Source organism: Euprymna scolopes, chromosome 38, assembly GCF_053919585.1.
Source record: "Euprymna scolopes isolate OS-2025 chromosome 38, ASM5391958v1, whole genome shotgun sequence".
NCBI lineage: Eukaryota > Metazoa > Mollusca > Cephalopoda > Sepiida > Sepiolidae > Euprymna > Euprymna scolopes.
Genome location: NC_136519.1, coordinates 57,479,739 through 57,499,039, shown reverse-complemented (window position 1 = coordinate 57,499,039; position 19,301 = coordinate 57,479,739).

The following is a 19,301-nucleotide window of genomic DNA, read 5'->3' as shown; positions in this document are numbered from 1 at the left end:
ATTTATTGAAAGTAACGAAATGTTGAATTTATTGAAAGTAACGAAATGTTGAATTTATTGAAAGTAAAGAAATGTTGAATTTATTGAAAGTAAAGAAATGTTGAATTTATTGAAAGTAACGAAATGTGGAATTTATTGAAAGTAACGAAATGTTTCATTTATTGAAAGTAACGAAATGTTGAATTTATTGAAAGTAACGAAATGTTAAATTTATTGAAAGTAAAGAAATGTTGAATTTATTGAAAGTAACGAAATGTTGAATTTATTGAAAGTAAAGAAATGTTGAATTTATTGAAAGAAAAGAAATGTTGAATTTATAGAAAGTAACGAAATGTTGAATTTATTGAAAGTAACGAAATGTTGAATTTATTGAAAGTAACGAAATGTTGAATTTATTGAAAGTAAAGAAATGTTGAATTTATTGAAAGTAAAGAAATGTTGAATGTATTGAAAGTAACGTAATGTTGAATTTATTGAATGTAAGGAAATATTGAATATATTGAAAGTAACGAAATGTTGAATTTATTGAAAGTAAAGAAATGGTGAATTTATTGAAAGTAAAAACATGTTGAAGTTATTGAAAGTAACGAAATGTTGAATTTATTGAAAGTAACGAAATGTTGAATTTATTGAAAGTAAAGAAATGTTAAATTTATTGAAAGTAAAGAAATGTTGAATTTATTGAAAGTAACGAAATGTTGAATTTATTGAAAGTAAAGTAATGTTAAATTTATTGAAAGTAAAGAAATGTTGAATTTATTGAAAGTAAAGAAATATTGAATTTATTGAAAGTGACGAAATGTTTAATTTATTGAAAGTAACAAAATGGTGAATTTTTTTAAAGTAAAAACATGTTGAAGTTATTGAAAGTAACGAAATGTTAAATTTATTGAAAGTAAAGAAATGTTGAATTTATTGAAAGTAACGAAATGTTGAATTTATTGAAAGTAAAGAAATGTTGAATTTATTGAAAGTAACGAAATGTTGAATTTATTGAAAGTAACGTAATGTTGATTTTTTTGAGAGAAACGAAATGTTGAATTTATTGAAAGTAACGAAATGTTGAATTTATTGAAAGTAAGGAAATGTTGAATTTATTGAAGGTAAAGAAATGTGGAATTTATTGAAAGTAAAGACATGTTGAATTTATTGAAAGTAACGAAATGTTGAATTTATTGAAAGTAAAGACATGTTGAATTTATTGAAAGTAACGAAATGTTGAATTTATTGAAAGTAAAGAAATGTTGAATTTATTGAAAAAAACGAAATGTTGAATTTATTGAAAGTAACGAAATGTTGAATTTATTGAAAGTAAAGAAATGTTGAATTTATTGAAAGTAACGAAATGTTGAATTTATTGAAAGTAAAGAAATGTTGAATTTATTGAAAGTAAAGAAATGTTGAATTTATTGAAAGTAACGAAATGTTGAATTTATTGAAAGTAAAGAAATGTTGAATTTATTGAAAGTAACGAAATGTTGAATTTATTGAAAGTAAAGAAATATTGAATGTATTGAAAGTAACGAAATGTTGAATTTATTGAAAGTAAAGAAATATTGAATTTATTGAAAGGAACAAAATGTTAAATTTATGAAAGTAACGACATGTTGAATTTATTGAAAGTAAAGAAATGTTGAATTTATTGAAAGTAATGAAATGTCGAATTTATTGAAAGTAAAGAAATGTTGAATTTATTGAAAGTAAAGAAATGTTGAATTTATTGAAAGTAAAGAAATGTTGAATTTATTGAAAGTAACGAAATGTTGAATTTATTGAAAGTAACGAAATGTTGAATTTATTGAAAGTAACGAAATGTTGAATTTATTGAAAGCAAAGAAATGTTGAATTTATTGAAAGAAACGAAATGTTGAATTTATTGAAAGTAAAGAAATATTGAATTTATTGAAAGAAATGAAATGTTGAATTTATTGAAAGTAAAGAAATATTGAATTTATTGAAAGTAACGAAATGTTGAATTTATTGAAAGTAAAGAAATATTGAATTTATTGAAAGTAACGAAATGTTGAATTTATTGAAAGTAACGAAATGTTGAATTTATTGAAAGTAAAGAAATGTCAAATTTATTGAAAGTAAAGAAATGTTGAATGTATTGAAAGTAACGAAATGTTGAATTTATTGAAAGTAAAGAAATCTAAATTTATTGAAAGTAAAGAATGTTGAATTTATTGAATGTAACGAAATATTGAATATATTGAAAGTAACGAAATGTTGAATTTATTGAAAGTAAAGAAATGGTGAATTTATTGAAAGTAAAAACATGTTGAATTTATTGAAAGTAACGAAATGTTGAATTTATTGAAAGTAACGAAATGTTGAATTTATTGAAAGTAAAGAAATGTTAAATTTATTGAAAGTAAAGAAATGTTGAATTTATTGAAAGTAACGAAATGTTGAATTTATTGAAAGTAAAGTAATGTTAAATTTATTGAAAGTAAAGAAATGTTGAATTTATTGAAAGTAAAGAAATATTGAATTTATTGAAAGGGACGAAATGTTTAATTTATTGAAAGTAACGAAATGGTGAATTTTTTGAAAGTAAAAACATGTTGAAGTTATTGAAAGTAACGAAATGTTAAATTTATTGAAAGTAACGAAATGTTGAATTTATTGAAAGTAACGAAATGTTGAATTTATTGAAAGTAACGAAATGTTGAATTTATTGAAAGTAAAGAAATGTTGAATTTATTTAATTAAAGAAATGTTGAATTTATTGAAAGTAACGTAATGTTGATTTTTTTGAGAGAAACAAAATGTTAAATTTATTGAAAGTAACGATATGTTGAATTTATTGAAAGTAAAGAAATGTTGAATTTATTGAAGGTAAAGAAATGTGGAATTTATTGAAAGTAAAGAAATGTTGAATTTATTGAAAGTAACGAAATGTTGAATTTATTGAAAGTAAAGACATGTTGAATTTATTGAAAGTAAAGAAATGTTAAATTTATTGAAAGTAAAGAAATGTTGAATTTATTGAAAAAAACGAAATGTTGAATTTATTGAAAGTAACGAAATGTTGAATTTATTGAAAGTAAAGAAATGTTGAATTTATTGAAAGTAACGAAATGTTGAATTTATTGAAAGTAACGAAATGTTTAATTTATTGAAAGTAAAGAAATGTTGAATTTATTGAAAGTAACGAAATGTTGAATTTATTGAAAGTAACGAAATGTTGAATTTATTGAAAGTAACGAAATGTTAAATTTATTGAAAGTAAAGAAATATTGAATGTATTGAAAGTAACGAAATGTTGAATTTATTGAAAGTAAAGAAATATTGAATTTATTGAAAGGAACAAAATGTTAAATTTATGACAGTAACGAAATGTTTAATTTATTGAAAGTAAAGAAATGTTGAATTTATTGAAAGTAAAGAAATGTTGAATTTATTTAAAGTAACAAAATGTTGATTTTTTTGAAAGTAAAGAAATGTTGAATTTATTGAAAGTAAAGAAATGTTGAATTTATTGAAAGTAACGAAATGTTGAATTTATTGAAAGTAACGAAATGTTGAATTTATTGAAAGTAACGAAATGTTGAATTTATTTACAGCAAAGAAATGTTGAATTTATTGAAAGAAACGAAATGTTGAATTTATTGAAAGTAAAGAAATATTGAATTTATTGAAAGAAACGAAATGTTGAATTTATTGAAAGTAAAGAAATATTGAATTTATTGAAAGTAACGAAATGTTGAATTTATTGAAGTAACGAAATGTTGAATTTATTGAAAGTAAAGAAATGTTGAATTTATTGAGAGTAACGAAATGTTGAATTTATTGAAAGTAAAGAAATGTTGAATTTATTGACAGGAAAAAAAATGTTGAATTTATTGAAAGGAACGAAATGTTGAATTTATTGAAAGTAACGAAATGTTTAATTTATTAAAACTAACGAAATGTTAAATTTACTGAAAGTAAAGAAATGTTGAATTTATTGAAAGTAAAGAAATGATGAATTTATTGAAAGTAAAGAAATGTTGAATTTATTGAAAGTAAAGAAATGTTGAATTTATTGAAAGTAACGAAATGTTGTATCTATTGAAAGTAAACTAATGTTGAATTTATTGAAAGTAAAGAAATATTGAATTTATTGAAAGTAACGAAATGTTTAATTTATTGAAAGTAACGAAATGGTGAATTTATTGAAAGTAACGAAATGTTGAATTTATTGAAAGTAACGAAATGTTAAATTTATTGAAAGAAAAGAAATGTTGAATTTATTGAAAGTAACGAAATGTTGAATTTATTGAAAGTAACGAAATGTTGAATTTATTGAAAGTAACGAAATGTTGAATTTATTGAAAGTAACGAAATGTTGAATTTATTGAAAGTAACGAAATGTTGAATTTATTGAAAGTAAAGAAATGTTGAATTTATTTAATTAAAGAAATGTTGAATTTATTGAAAGTAACGACATGTTGAATTTATTGAAAGTAAAGAAATGTTTAATTTATTGAAAGTAACGAAATGTTACATTTATTGAAAGTAAAGACATATTGAATTTATTGAAAGTAACGAAATGTTGAATTTATTGAAAGTAACGAAATGTTTAATTTATTGAAAGTAACGAAATGTTGAATTTATTGAAAGTAACGAAATGTTAAATTTATTGAAAGTAAAGAAATGTTGAATTTATTGAAAGTAACGAAATGTTGAATTTATTGAAAGTAAAGAAATGTTGAATTTTTTGAAAGAAAAGAAATGTTGAATTTATAGAAAGTAACGAAATGTTGAATTTATTGAAAGTAACGAAATGTTGAATTTATTGAAAGTAACGAAATGTTGAATTTATTGAAAGTAAAGAAATGTCAAATTTATTGAAAGTAAAGAAATGTTGAATGTATTGAAAGTAACGAAATGTTGAATTTATTGAAAGTAAAGAAATGTTAAATTTATTGAAAGTAAAGAATGTTGAATTTATTGAATGTAAGGAAATATTGAATATATTGAAAGTAACGAAATGTTGAATTTATTGAAAGTAAAGAAATGGTGAATTAATTGAAAGTAAAAACATGTTGAAGTTATTGAAAGTAACGAAATGTTGAATTTATTGAAAGTAACGAAATGTTGAATTTATTGAAAGTAAAGAAATGTTAAATTTATTGAAAGTAAAGAAATGTTGAATTTATTGAAAGTAACGAAATGTTGAATTTATTGAAAGTAAAGTAATGTTAAATTTATTGAAAGTAAAGAAATGTTGAATTTATATAAAGGAAAGAAATATTGAATTTATTGAAAGTGACGAAATGTTTAATTTATTGAAAGTAACAAAATGGTGAATTTTTTGAAAGTAAAAACATGTTTAAGTTATTGAAAGTAACGAAATGTTAAATTTATTGAAAGTAAAGAAATGTTGAATTTATTGAAAGTAACGAAATGTTGAATTTATTGAAAGTAAAGAAATGTTGAATTTATTGAAAGTAACGAAATGTTGAATTTATTGAAAGTAACGTAATGTTGATTTTTTTGAGAGAAACGAAATGTTGAATTTATTGAAAGTAACGAAATGTTGAATTTATTGAAAGTAAGGAAATGTTGAATTTATTGAAGGTAAAGAAATGTGGAATTTATTGAAAGTAAAGAAATGTTGAATTTATTGAAAGTAACGAAATGTTGAATTTATTGAAAGTAAAGACATGTTGAATTTATTGAAGTAACTAAATGTTGAATTTATTGAAAGTAAAGAAATGTTGAATTTATTGAGAGTAACGAAATGTTGAATTTATTGAAAGTAAAAAAATGTTGAATTTATTGACAGGAAAAAAAATGTTGAATTTATTGAAAGGAACGAAATGTTGAATTTATTGAAAGTAACGAAATGTTTAATTTATTAAAACTAACGAAATGTTAAATTTACTGAAAGTAAAGAAATGTTGAATTTATTGAAAGTTAAGAAATGATGAATTTATTGAAAGTAAAGAAATGTTGAATTTATTGAAAGTAAAGAAATGTTGAATTTATTGAAAGTAACGAAATGTTGTATCTATTGAAAGTAAACTAATGTTGAATTTATTGAAAGTAAAGAAATATTGAATTTATGTAAAGTAACGAAATGTTTAATTTATTGAAAGTAACGAAATGGTGAATTTTTTGAAAGTAACGAAATGTTGAATTTATTGAAAGTAACGAAATGTTAAATTTATTGAAAGTAAAGAAATGTTGAATTTATTGAAAGTAACGAAATGTTGAATTTATTGAAAGTAAAGAAATGTTGAATTTATTGAAAGTAACGAAATGTTGAATTTATTGAAAGTAACGAAATGTTGAATTTATTGAAAGTAACGAAATTTTGAATTTATTGAAAGTAAAGAAATGTTGAATTTATTTAATTAAAGAAATGTTGAATTTATTGAAAGTAACGAAATGTTGAATTTATTTAAAGTAAAGAAATGTTTAATTTATTGAAAGTAACGAAATGTTACATTTATTGAAAGTAAAGACATATTGAATTTATTGAAAGTAACGAAATGTTGAATTTATTGAAAGTAACGAAATGTTTCATTTATTGAAAGTAACGAAATGTTGAATTTATTGAAAGTAACGAAATGTTAAATTTATTGAAAGTAAAGAAATGTTGAATTTATTGAAAGTAACGAAATGTTGAATTTATTGAAAGTAAAGAAATGTTGAATTTTTTGAAAGAAAAGAAATGTTGAATTGATAGAAAGTAACGAAATGTTGAATTTATTGAAAGTAACGAAATGTTGAATTTATTGAAAGTAACGAAATGTTGAATTTTTTGAAATAACGAAATGTTGAATTTATTGAAAGTAAAGAAATGTCAAATTTATTGAAAGTAAAGAAATGTTGAATGTATTGAAAGTAACGAAATGTTGAATTTATTGAAAGTAAAGAAATGTTAAATTTATTGAAAGTAAAGAATGTTGAATTTATTGAATGTAAGGAAATATTGAATATATTGAAAGTAACGAAATGTTTAATTTATTGAAAGTAAAGAAATGGTGAATTAATTGAAAGTAAAAACATGTTGAAGTTATTGAAAGTAACGAAATGTTGAATTTATTGAAAGTAAAGAAATGTTAAATTTATTGAAAGTAAAGAAATGTTGAATTTATTGAAAGTAACGAAATGTTGAATGTATTGAAAGTAAAGTAATGTTAAATTTATTGAAAGTAAAGAAATGTTGAATTTATATAAAGTAAAGAAATATGTAATTTATTGAAAGTGACGAAATGTTTAATTTATTGAAAGTAACAAAATGGTGAATTTTTTGAAAGTAAAAACATGTTGAAGTTATTGAAAGTAACGAAATGTTAAATTTATTGAAAGTAAAGAAATGTTGAATTTATTGAAAGTAACGAAATGTTGAATTTATTGAAAGTAAAGAAATGTTGAATTTATTGAAAGTAACGAAATGTTGAATTTATTGAAAGTAACGTAATGTTGATTTTTTTGAGAGAAACGAAATGTTGAATTTATTGAAAGTAACGAAATGTTGAATTTATTGAAAGTAAGGAAATGTTGAATTTATTGAAGGTAAAGAAATGTGGAATTTATTGAAAGTAAAGAAATGTTGAATTTATTGAAAGTAACGAAATGTTGAATTTATTGAAAGTAAAGACATGTTGAATTTATTGAAAGTAACGAAATGTTGAATTTATTGAAAGTAAAGAAATGTTGAATTTATTGAAAAAAACGAAATGTTGAATTTATTGAAAGTAACGAAATGTTGAATTTATTGAAAGTAAAGAAATGTTGAATTTATTGAAAGTAACGAAATGTTGAATTTATTGAAAGTAAAGAAATGTTGAATTTATTGAAAGTAAAGAAATGTTGAATTTATTGAAAGTAACGAAATGTTGAATTTATTGAAAGTAACGAAATGTTGAATTTATTGAAAGTAACGAAATGTTGAATTGATTGAAAGTAAAGAAATATTGAATGTATTGAAAGTAACGAAATGTTGAATTTATTGAAAGTAAAGAAATATTGAATTTATTGAAAGGAACAAAATGTTAAATTTATGAAAGTAACGAAATGTTGAATTTATTGAAAGTAAAGAAATGTTGAATTTATTGAAAGTAATGAAATGTCGAATTTATTGAAAGTAAAGAAATGTTGAATTTATTGAAAGTAACGAAATGTTGAATTTCTTGAAAGTAACGAAATGTTGAATTTATTGAAAGTAACGAAATGTTGAATTTATTGAAAGCAAAGAAATGTTGAATTTATTGAAAGAAACGAAATGTTGAATTTATTGAAAGTAAAGAAATATTGAATTTATTGAAAGAAACGAAATGTTGAATTTATTGAAAGTAAAGAAATATTGAATTTATTGAAAGTAACGAAATGTTGAATTTATTGAAAGTAACGAAATGTTGAATTTATTGAAAGTAAAGAAATGTCAAATTTATTGAAAGTAAAGAAATGTTGAATGTATTGAAAGTAACGAAATGTTGAATTTATTGAAAGTAAAGAAATGTTAAATTTATTGAAAGTAAAGAATGTTGAATTTATTGAATGTAACGAAATATTGAATATATTGAAAGTAACGAAATGTTGAATTTATTGAAAGTAAAGAAATGGTGAATTTATTGAAAGTAAAAACATGTTGAAGTTATTGAAAGTAACGAAATGTTGAATTTATTGAAAGTAACGAAATGTTGAATTTATTGAAAGTAAAGAAATGTTAAATTTATTGAAAGTAAAGAAATGTTGAATTTATTGAAAGTAACGAAATGTTGAATTTATTGAAAGTAAAGTAATGTTAAATTTATTGAAAGTAACGAAATGGTGAATTTTTTTAAAGTAAAAACATGTTGAAGTTATTGAAAGTAACGAAATGTTAAATTTATTGAAAGTAAAGAAATGTTGAATTCATTGAAAGTAACGAAATGTTGAATTTATTGAAAGTAACGAAATGTTGAATTTATTGAAAGTAACAAAATGTTGAATTTATTGAAAGTAACGAAATGTTGAATTTATTGAAAGTAAAGAAATGTTGAATTTATTTAATGAAAGAAATGTTGAATTTATTGAAAGTAACGTAATGTTGATTTTTTTGAGAGAAACGAAATGTTGAATTTATTGAAAGTAACGAAATGTTGAATTTATTGAAAGTAAAGACATGTTGAATTTATTGAAAGTAACGAAATGTTAAATTTATTGAAAGTAAAGAAATGTTTAATTTATTGAAAGTAACGAAATGTTGAATTTATTGAAAGTAACGAAATGTTGAATTTATTGAAAGTAACGAAATGTTGAATTTATTGAAAGTAAAGAAATGTTGAATTTATTGAAAGTAAAGAAATGTTGAATTTATTGAAAGTAAAGAAATGTTTCATTTATTGAAAGTAAAGAAATGTTGAATTTATTGAAAGTAACGAAATGTTGAATTTATTGAAAGTAACGAAATGTTGAATTTATTGAAAGTAACGAAATGTTGAATTTATTGAAAGTAACGATATGTTGAATTTATTGAAAGAAACGAAATGTTGAATTTATTGAAAGTAAAGAAATATTGAATTTATTGAAAGAAACGAAATGTTGAATTTATTGAAAGTAAAGAAATATTGAATTTATTGAAAGTAACGAAATGTTGAATTTATTGAAGTAACGAAATGTTGAATTTATTGAAAGTAAAGAAATGTTGAATTTATTGAGAGTAACGAAATGTTGAATTTATTGAAAGTAAAGAAATGTTGAATTTATTGACAGGAAAAAAAATGTTGAATTTATTGAAAGGAACGAAATGTTGAATTTATTGAAAGTAACGAAATGTTAAATTTATTAAAACTAACGAAATGTTAAATTTACTGAAAGTAAAGAGATGTTGAATTTATTGAAAGTTAAGAAATGTTTAATTTATTGAAAGTAAAGAAATGTTGAATTTATTGAAAGTAAAGAAATGTTGAATTTATTGAAAGTAACGAAATGTTGTATCTATTGAAAGTAAACTAATGTTGAATTTATTGAAAGTAAAGAAATATTGAATTTATTGAAAGTAACGAAATGTTTAATTTATTGAAAGTAACGAAATGGTGAATTTTTTGAAAGTAACGAAATGTTGAATTTATTGAAAGTAAAGAAATATTGAATTTATTGAAAGGAACAAAATGTTAAATTTATGAAAGTAACGAAATGTTGAATTTATTGAAAGTAAAGAAATGTTGAATTTATTGAAAGTAAAGAAATGTTGAATTTATTGAAAGTAAAGAAATGTTGAATTTATTGAAAGTAAAGAAATGTTTCATTTATTGAAAGTAAAGAAATGTTGAATTTATTGAAAGTAACGAAATGTTGAATTTATTGAAAGTAACGAAATGTTGAATTTATTGAAAGTAACGAAATGTTGAATTTATTGAAAGCAAAGAAATGTTGAATTTATTGAAAGAAACGAAATGTTGAATTTATTGAAAGTAAAGAAATATTGAATTTATTGAAAGAAACGAAATGTTGAATTTATTGAAAGTAAAGAAATATTGAATTTATTGAAAGTAACGAAATGTTGAATTTATTGAAGTAACGAAATGTTGAATTTATTGAAAGTAAAGAAATGTTGAATTTATTGAGAGTAACGAAATGTTGAATTTATTGAAAGTAAAGAAATGTTGAATTTATTGACAGGAAAAAAAATGTTGAATTTATTGAAAGGAACGAAATGTTGAATTTATTGAAAGTAACGAAATGTTAAATTTATTAAAACTAACGAAATGTTAAATTTACTGAAAGTAAAGACATGTTGAATTTATTGAAAGTTAAGAAATGATGAATTTATTGAAAGTAAAGAAATGTTGAATTTATTGAAAGTAAAGAAATGTTGAATTTATTGAAAGTAACGAAATGTTGTATCTATTGAAAGTAAACTAATGTTGAATTTATTGAAAGTAAAGAAATATTGAATTTATTGAAAGTAACGAAATGTTTAATTTATTGAAAGTAACGAAATGGTGAATTTTTTGAAAGTAACGAAATGTTGAAGTTATTGAAAGTAACGAAATGTTAAATTTATTGAAAGTAAAGAAATGTTGAATTTATTGAAAGTGACGAAATGTTTAATTTATTGAAAGTAACAAAATGGTGAATTTTTTGAAAGTAAAAACATGTTGAAGTTATTGAAAGTAACGAAATGTTAAATTTATTGAAAGTAAAGAAATGTTGAATTTATTGAAAGTAACGAAATGTTGAATTTATTGAAAGTAAAGAAATTTTGAATTTATTGAAAGTAACGAAATGTTGAATTTATTGAAAGTAACGTAATGTTGATTTTTTGGAGAGAAACGAAATGTTGAATTTATTGAAAGTAACGAAATGTTGAATTTATTGAAAGTAAGGAAATGTTGAATTTATTGAAGGTAAAGAAATGTGGAATTTATTGAAAGTAAAGACATGTTGAATTTATTGAAGTAACTAAATGTTGAATTTATTGAAAGTAAAGAAATGTTGAATTTATTGAGAGTAACGAAATGTTGAATTTATTGAAAGTAAAAAAATGTTGAATTTATTGACAGGAAAAAAAATGTTGAATTTATTGAAAGGAACGAAATGTTGAATTTATTGAAAGTAACGAAATGTTTAATTTATTAAAACTAACGAAATGTTAAATTTACTGAAAGTAAAGAAATGTTGAATTTATTGAAAGTTAAGAAATGATGAATTTATTGAAAGTAAAGAAATGTTGAATTTATTGAAAGTAAAGAAATGTTGAATTTATTGAAAGTAACGAAATGTTGAATTTATTGAAAGTAACGATATGTTGAATTTATTGAAAGAAACGAAATGTTGAATTTATTGAAAGTAAAGAAATATTGAATTTATTGAAAGAAACGAAATGTTGAATTTATTGAAAGTAAAGAAATATTGAATTTATTGAAAGTAACGAAATGTTGAATTTATTGAAGTAACGAAATGTTGAATTTATTGAAAGTAAAGAAATGTTGAATTTATTGAGAGTAACGAAATGTTGAATTTATTGAAAGTAAAGAAATGTTGAATTTATTGACAGGAAAAAAAATGTTGAATTTATTGAAAGGAACGAAATGTTGAATTTATTGAAAGTAACGAAATGTTAAATTTATTAAAACTAACGAAATGTTAAATTTACTGAAAGTAAAGAGATGTTGAATTTATTGAAAGTTAAGAAATGATGAATTTATTGAAAGTAAAGAAATGTTGAATTTATTGAAAGTAAAGAAATGTTGAATTTATTGAAAGTAACGAAATGTTGTATCTATTGAAAGTAAACTAATGTTGAATTTATTGAAAGTAAAGAAATATTGAATTTATTGAAAGTAACGAAATGTTTAATTTATTGAAAGTAACGAAATGGTGAATTTTTTGAAAGTAACGAAATGTTGAATTTATTGAAAGTAAAGAAATATTGAATTTATTGAAAGGAACAAAATGTTAAATTTATGAAAGTAACGAAATGTTGAATTTATTGAAAGTAAAGAAATGTTGAATTTATTGAAAGTAAAGAAATGTTGAATTTATTGAAAGTAAAGAAATGTTGAATTTATTGAAAGTAAAGAAATGTTTCATTTATTGAAAGTAAAGAAATGTTGAATTTATTGAAAGTAACGAAATGTTGAATTTATTGAAAGTAACGAAATGTTGAATTTATTGAAAGTAACGAAATGTTGAATTTATTGAAAGCAAAGAAATGTTGAATTTATTGAAAGAAACGAAATGTTGAATTTATTGAAAGTAAAGAAATATTGAATTTATTGAAAGAAACGAAATGTTGAATTTATTGAAAGTAAAGAAATATTGAATTTATTGAAAGTAACGAAATGTTGAATTTATTGAAGTAACGAAATGTTGAATTTATTGAAAGTAAAGAAATGTTGAATTTATTGAGAGTAACGAAATGTTGAATTTATTGAAAGTAAAGAAATGTTGAATTTATTGACAGGAAAAAAAATGTTGAATTTATTGAAAGGAACGAAATGTTGAATTTATTGAAAGTAACGAAATGTTAAATTTATTAAAACTAACGAAATGTTAAATTTACTGAAAGTAAAGACATGTTGAATTTATTGAAAGTTAAGAAATGTTGAATTTATTGAAAGTAAAGAAATGTTGAATTTATTGAAAGTAAAGAAATGTTGAATTTATTGAAAGTAACGAAATGTTGTATCTATTGAAAGTAAACTAATGTTGAATTTATTGAAAGTAAAGAAATATTGAATTTATTGAAAGTAACGAAATGTTTAATTTATTGAAAGTAACGAAATGGTGAATTTTTTGAAAGTAACGAAATGTTGAAGTTATTGAAAGTAACGAAATGTTAAATTTATTGAAAGTAAAGAAATGTTGAATTTATTGAAAGTGACGAAATGTTTAATTTATTGAAAGTAAAAAAATGGTGAATTTTTTGAAAGTAAAAACATGTTGAAGTTATTGAAAGTAACGAAATGTTAAATTTATTGAAAGTAAAGAAATGTTGAATTTATTGAAAGTAACGAAATGTTGAATTTATTGAAAGTAAAGAAATTTTGAATTTATTGAAAGTAACGAAATGTAGAATTTATTGAAAGTAACGTAATGTTGATTTTTTGGAGAGAAACGAAATGTTGAATTTATTGAAAGTAACGAAATGTTGAATTTATTGAAAGTAAGGAAATGTTGAATTTATTGAAGGTAAAGAAATGTGGAATTTATTGAAAGTAAAGACATGTTGAATTTATTGAAGTAACTAAATGTTGAATTTATTGAAAGTAAAGAAATGTTGAATTTATTGAGAGTAACGAAATGTTGAATTTATTGAAAGTAACGAAATGTTGAATTTATTGACAGGAAAAAAAATGTTGAATTTATTGAAAGGAACGAAATGTTGAATTTATTGAAAGTAACGAAATGTTTAATTTATTAAAACTAACGAAATGTTAAATTTACTGAAAGTAAAGAAATGTTGAATTTATTGAAAGTTAAGAAATGATGAATTTATTGAAAGTAAAGAAATGTTGAATTTATTGAAAGTAAAGAAATGTTGAATTTATTGAAAGTAACGAAATGTTGTATCTATTGAAAGTAAACTAATGTTGAATTTATTGAAAGTAAAGAAATATTGAATTTATTGAAAGTAACGAAATGTTTAATTTATTGAAAGTAACGAAATGGTGAATTTTTTGAAATAACGAAATGTTGAATTTATTGAAAGTAACGAAATGTTAAATTTATTGAAAGTAAAGAAATGTTGAATTTATTGAAAGTAACGAAATGTTGAATTTATTGAAAGTAAAGAAATGTTGAATTTATTGAAAGTAACGAAATGTTGAATTTATTGAAAGTAACGAAATGTTGAATTTATTGAAAGTAACGAAATTTTGAATTTATTGAAAGTAAAGAAATGTTGAATTTATTTAATTAAAGAAATGTTGAATTTATTGAAAGTAACGAAATGTTGAATTTATTGAAAGTAAAGAAATGTTTAATTTATTGAAAGTAACGAAATGTTACATTTATTGAAAGTAAAGACATATTGAATTTATTGAAAGTAACGAAATGTTGAATTTATTGAAAGTAACGAAATGTTTCATTTATTGAAAGTAACGAAATGTTGAATTTATTGAAAGTAACGAAATGTTAAATTTATTGAAAGTAAAGAAATGTTGAATTTATTGAAAGTAACGAAATGTTGAATTTATTGAAAGTAAAGAAATGTTGAATTTTTTGAAAGAAAAGAAATGTTGAATTGATAGAAAGTAACGAAATGTTGAATTTATTGAAAGTAACGAAATGTTGAATTTATTGAAAGTAACGAAATGTTGAATTTATTGAAAGTAACGAAATGTTGAATTTATTGAAAGTAAAGAAATGTCAAATTTATTGAAAGTAAAGAAATGTTGAATGTATTGAAAGTAACGAAATGTTGAATTTATTGAAAGTAAAGAAATGTTAAATTTATTGAAAGTAAAGAATGTTGAATTTATTGAATGTAAGGAAATATTGAATATATTGAAAGTAACGAAATGTTGAATTTATTGATAGTAAAGAAATGGTGAATTAATTGAAAGTAAAAACATGTTGAAGTTATTGAAAGTAACGAAATGTTGAATTTATTGAAAGTAACGAAATGTTGAATTTATTGAAAGTAAAGAAATGTTAAATTTATTGAAAGTAAAGAAATGTTGAATTTATTGAAAGTAACGAAATGTTGAATGTATTGAAAGTAAAGTAATGTTAAATTTATTGAAAGTAAAGAAATGTTGAATTTATATAAAGTAAAGAAATATTGAATTTATTGAAAGTGACGAAATGTTTAATTTATTGAAAGTAACAAAATGGTGAATTTTTTGAAAGTAAAAACATGTTGAAGTTATTGAAAGTAACGAAATGTTAAATTTATTGAAAGTAAAGTAATGTTAAATTTATTGAAAGTAACGAAATGTTGAATTTATTTAAAGTAACGAAATGTTGAATTTATTGAAAGTAAAGAAATGTTGAATTTATTGAAAGTAACGAAATGTTGAATTTATTGAAAGTAACGTAATGTTGATTTTTTTGAGAGAAACGAAATGTTGAATTTATTGAAAGTAACGAAATGTTGAATTTATTGAAAGTAAGGAAATGTTGAATTTATTGAAGGTAAAGAAATGTGGAATTTATTGAAAGTAAAGAAATGTTGAATTTATTGAAAGTAACGAAATGTTGAATTTATTGAAAGTAAAGACATGTTGAATTTATTGAAAGTAAAGAAATGTTGAATTTATTGAAAGTAAAGAAATGTTGAATTTATTGAAAGTAACGAAATGTTGAATTTATTGAAAGTAACGAAATGTTGAATTTATTGAAAGTAACGAAATGTTGAATTTATTGAAAGTAAAGAAATATTGAATGTATTGAAAGTAACGAAATGTTGAATTTATTGAAAGTAAAGAAATATTGAATTTATTGAAAGGAACAAAATGTTAAATTTATGAAAGTAACGAAATGTTGAATTTATTGAAAGTAAAGAAATGTTGAATTTATTGAAAGTAATGAAATGTCGAATTTATTGAAAGTAAAGAAATGTTGAATTTATTGAAAGTAACGAAATGTTGAATTTCTTGAAAGTAACGAAATGTTGAATTTATTGAAAGTAACGAAATGTTGAATTTATTGAAAGCAAAGAAATGTTGAATTTATTGAAAGAAACGAAATGTTGAATTTATTGAAAGTAAAGAAATATTGAATTTATTGAAAGAAACGAAATGTTGAATTTATTGAAAGTAAAGAAATATTGAATTTATTGAAAGTAACGAAATGTTGAATTTATTGAAAGTAACGAAATGTTGAATTTATTGAAAGTAAAGAAATGTCAAATTTATTGAAAGTAAAGAAATGTTGAATGTATTGAAAGTAACGAAATGTTGAATTTATTGAAAGTAAAGAAATGTTAAATTTATTGAAAGTAAAGAATGTTGAATTTATTGAATGTAACGAAATATTGAATATATTGAAAGTAACGAAATGTTGAATTTATTGAAAGTAAAGAAATGGTGAATTTATTGAAAGTAAAAACATGTTGAAGTTATTGAAAGTAACGAAATGTTGAATTTATTGAAAGTAACGAAATGTTGAATTTATTGAAAGTAAAGAAATGTTAAATTTATTGAAAGTAAAGAAATGTTGAATTTATTGAAAGTAACGAAATGTTGAATTTATTGAAAGTAAAGTAATGTTAAATTTATTGAAAGTAAAGAAATGTTGAATTTATTGAAAGTAAAGAAATATTGAATTTATTGAAAGGGACGAAATGTTTAATTTATTGAAAGTAACGAAATGGTGAATTTTTTGAAAGTAAAAACATGTTGAAGTTATTGAAAGTAACGAAATGTTAAATTTATTGAAAGTAAAGAAATGTTGAATTTATTGAAAGTAACGAAATGTTGAATTTATTGAAAGTAACGAAATGTTGAATTTATTGAAAGTAACGAAATGTTGAATTTATTGAAAGTAAAGAAATATTGAATGTATTGAAAGTAACGAAATGTTGAATTTATTGAAAGTAAAGAAATATTGAATTTATTGAAAGGAACAAAATGTTAAATTTATGAAAGTAACGAAATGTTGAATTTATTGAAAGTAACGAAATGTTGAATTTATTGAAAGTAATGAAATGTCGAATTTATTGAAAGTAAAGAAATGTTAAATTTATTGAAAGTAAAGAATGTTGAATTTATTGAATGTAACGAAATATTGAATATATTGAAAGTAACGAAATGTTGAATTTATTGAAAGTAACGAAATGTTGAATTTATTGAAAGTAACGAAATGTTGAATTTATTGAAAGTAACGAAATGTTGAATTTATTTAATGTAACGAATGTTGAATTAATTGAAAGTAACGAAATGTTGAATTTATTGAAAGTAAAGAAATGTTGAATTTATTGAAAGTAACGAAATGTTGAATTTATTAAAAGTAAAGAAATATTGAAATTATTGACAGTACCGAAATGTTGAATTTATTGAAAGTAACGAAATGTTAAATTTATAAAAAGTAACGAAATGTTGAATTTATTGAAAGTAAAGAAATGTTGAATTTATTGAAAGTAACGAAATGTTGAATTTATTGAAAGTAAAGAAATGTTGAATTTATTGAAAGAAACGAAATGTTGAATTTATTGAAAGTAACGAAATGTTGAATTTATCGAAAGTAAAGAAATGTTGAATTTTTTGAAAGTAACGAAATGTTGAATGTATTGAAAGTAACGAAATTTTGAATTTATGTAAAGTAAAGAAATATTGAATTTATTGAAAGTAACGAAATGTTGAATTTATTGAAAGTAAAGAAATGTTGAATTTATTGAAAGTAACGAAATGTAAAATTTATTGAAAGTAACGAAATGTTTAATTTATTGAAAGTAACGAAATGTTGAATTTATTGAAAGTAAAGACATATTGAATTTATTGAAAGTAACGAAATGTTGAATTTATTGAAAGTAAAGAAATATTGAATTTATTGACAGGAACAAAATGTTAAATTTATTGAAAGTAACGAAATGTTGAATTTATTGAAAGTAAAGAAATGTTGAATTCATTGAAAGTAAAAAAATGTTGAATTTATTGAAAGTAACGGAATGTTGAATTTATGTAAAGTAAAGAAATATTGAATTTATTGAAAGTAACGAAATGTTGAATTTATTGAAAGTAAAGAAATGTTGAATTTATTGAAAGTAACGAAATGTTGAATTTATTGAAAGTAACGAAATGTTGAATTTATTGAAAGTAAAGAAATATTGAATTTATTGACAGTAACGAAATGTTGAATTTATAGAAAGTAAAGAAATATTGAATTTATTGACAGGAACAAAATGTTAAATTTATTGAAAGTAAAGAAATGTTGAATTTATTGAAAGTAAAGAAATGTTGAATTTATTGAAAGTAACGAAATGTTGAATTTATTGAAAGTAACGAAATGTTGAATTTATTGAAAGTAAAGAAATGTTGAATTTATTGAAAGTAAAGAAATGTTGAATTTATTGAAAGTAACGAAATGTTGAATTTATTGAAAGTAACGAAATATTGAATTTATTGAAAGCAAAGAAATGTTTAATTTATTGAAAGTAACGAAATGTTGAATTTATTGAAAGTAAAGAAATATTGAATTTATTGAAAGTAACGAAATGTTGAATTTATTGACAGTAACGAAATGTTGAATTAATTGAAAGTAACGAAATGTTGAATTTATTGAAAGTAACGAAATGTGTAATTTATTGAAAGTAACGAAATGTTGAATTTATTGAAAGTAACGAAATGTTGAATTTATGTAAAGTAAAGACATGTTGAATTTATTGAAAGTAACGAAATGTTGAATTTATTGAAAGGAACGGAATGTTGAATTTATTGAAAGTAACGAAATGTTGAATTTATTGAAAGTAACGAAATGTTGAATTTATTGAAAGTAAAGAAATGTTTAATTTATTGAAAGTAACAAAATGTTGAATTTATTGAAAGTACCGAAATGTTGAATTTATTGAAAGTACCGAAATGCTGAATTTATTGAAAGTAACGAAATGTTGAATTTATTGAAAGTAACGAAATGTTGAATTTATTGAAAGTAAAGAAATATTGAATTTATTGAAAATAACGAAATGTTGAATTTATTGAAAGTAACGAAATGTTGAATTTATTGAAAGTAAAGAAATGTTGAATTTATTAAAAGTAACGAAATGTTGAATTTATGGAAAGTAACGAAATGTTGAATTTATTGAAAATAACGAAATGTTGAATTTATTGAAAGTAATGAAATGTTGAATTTATTGAAAGTAATGAAATGTTGAATTTATTGAAAGTAACAAAATGTTGAATTTATTGAAAGTAAAGAAATGTTGAATTTAT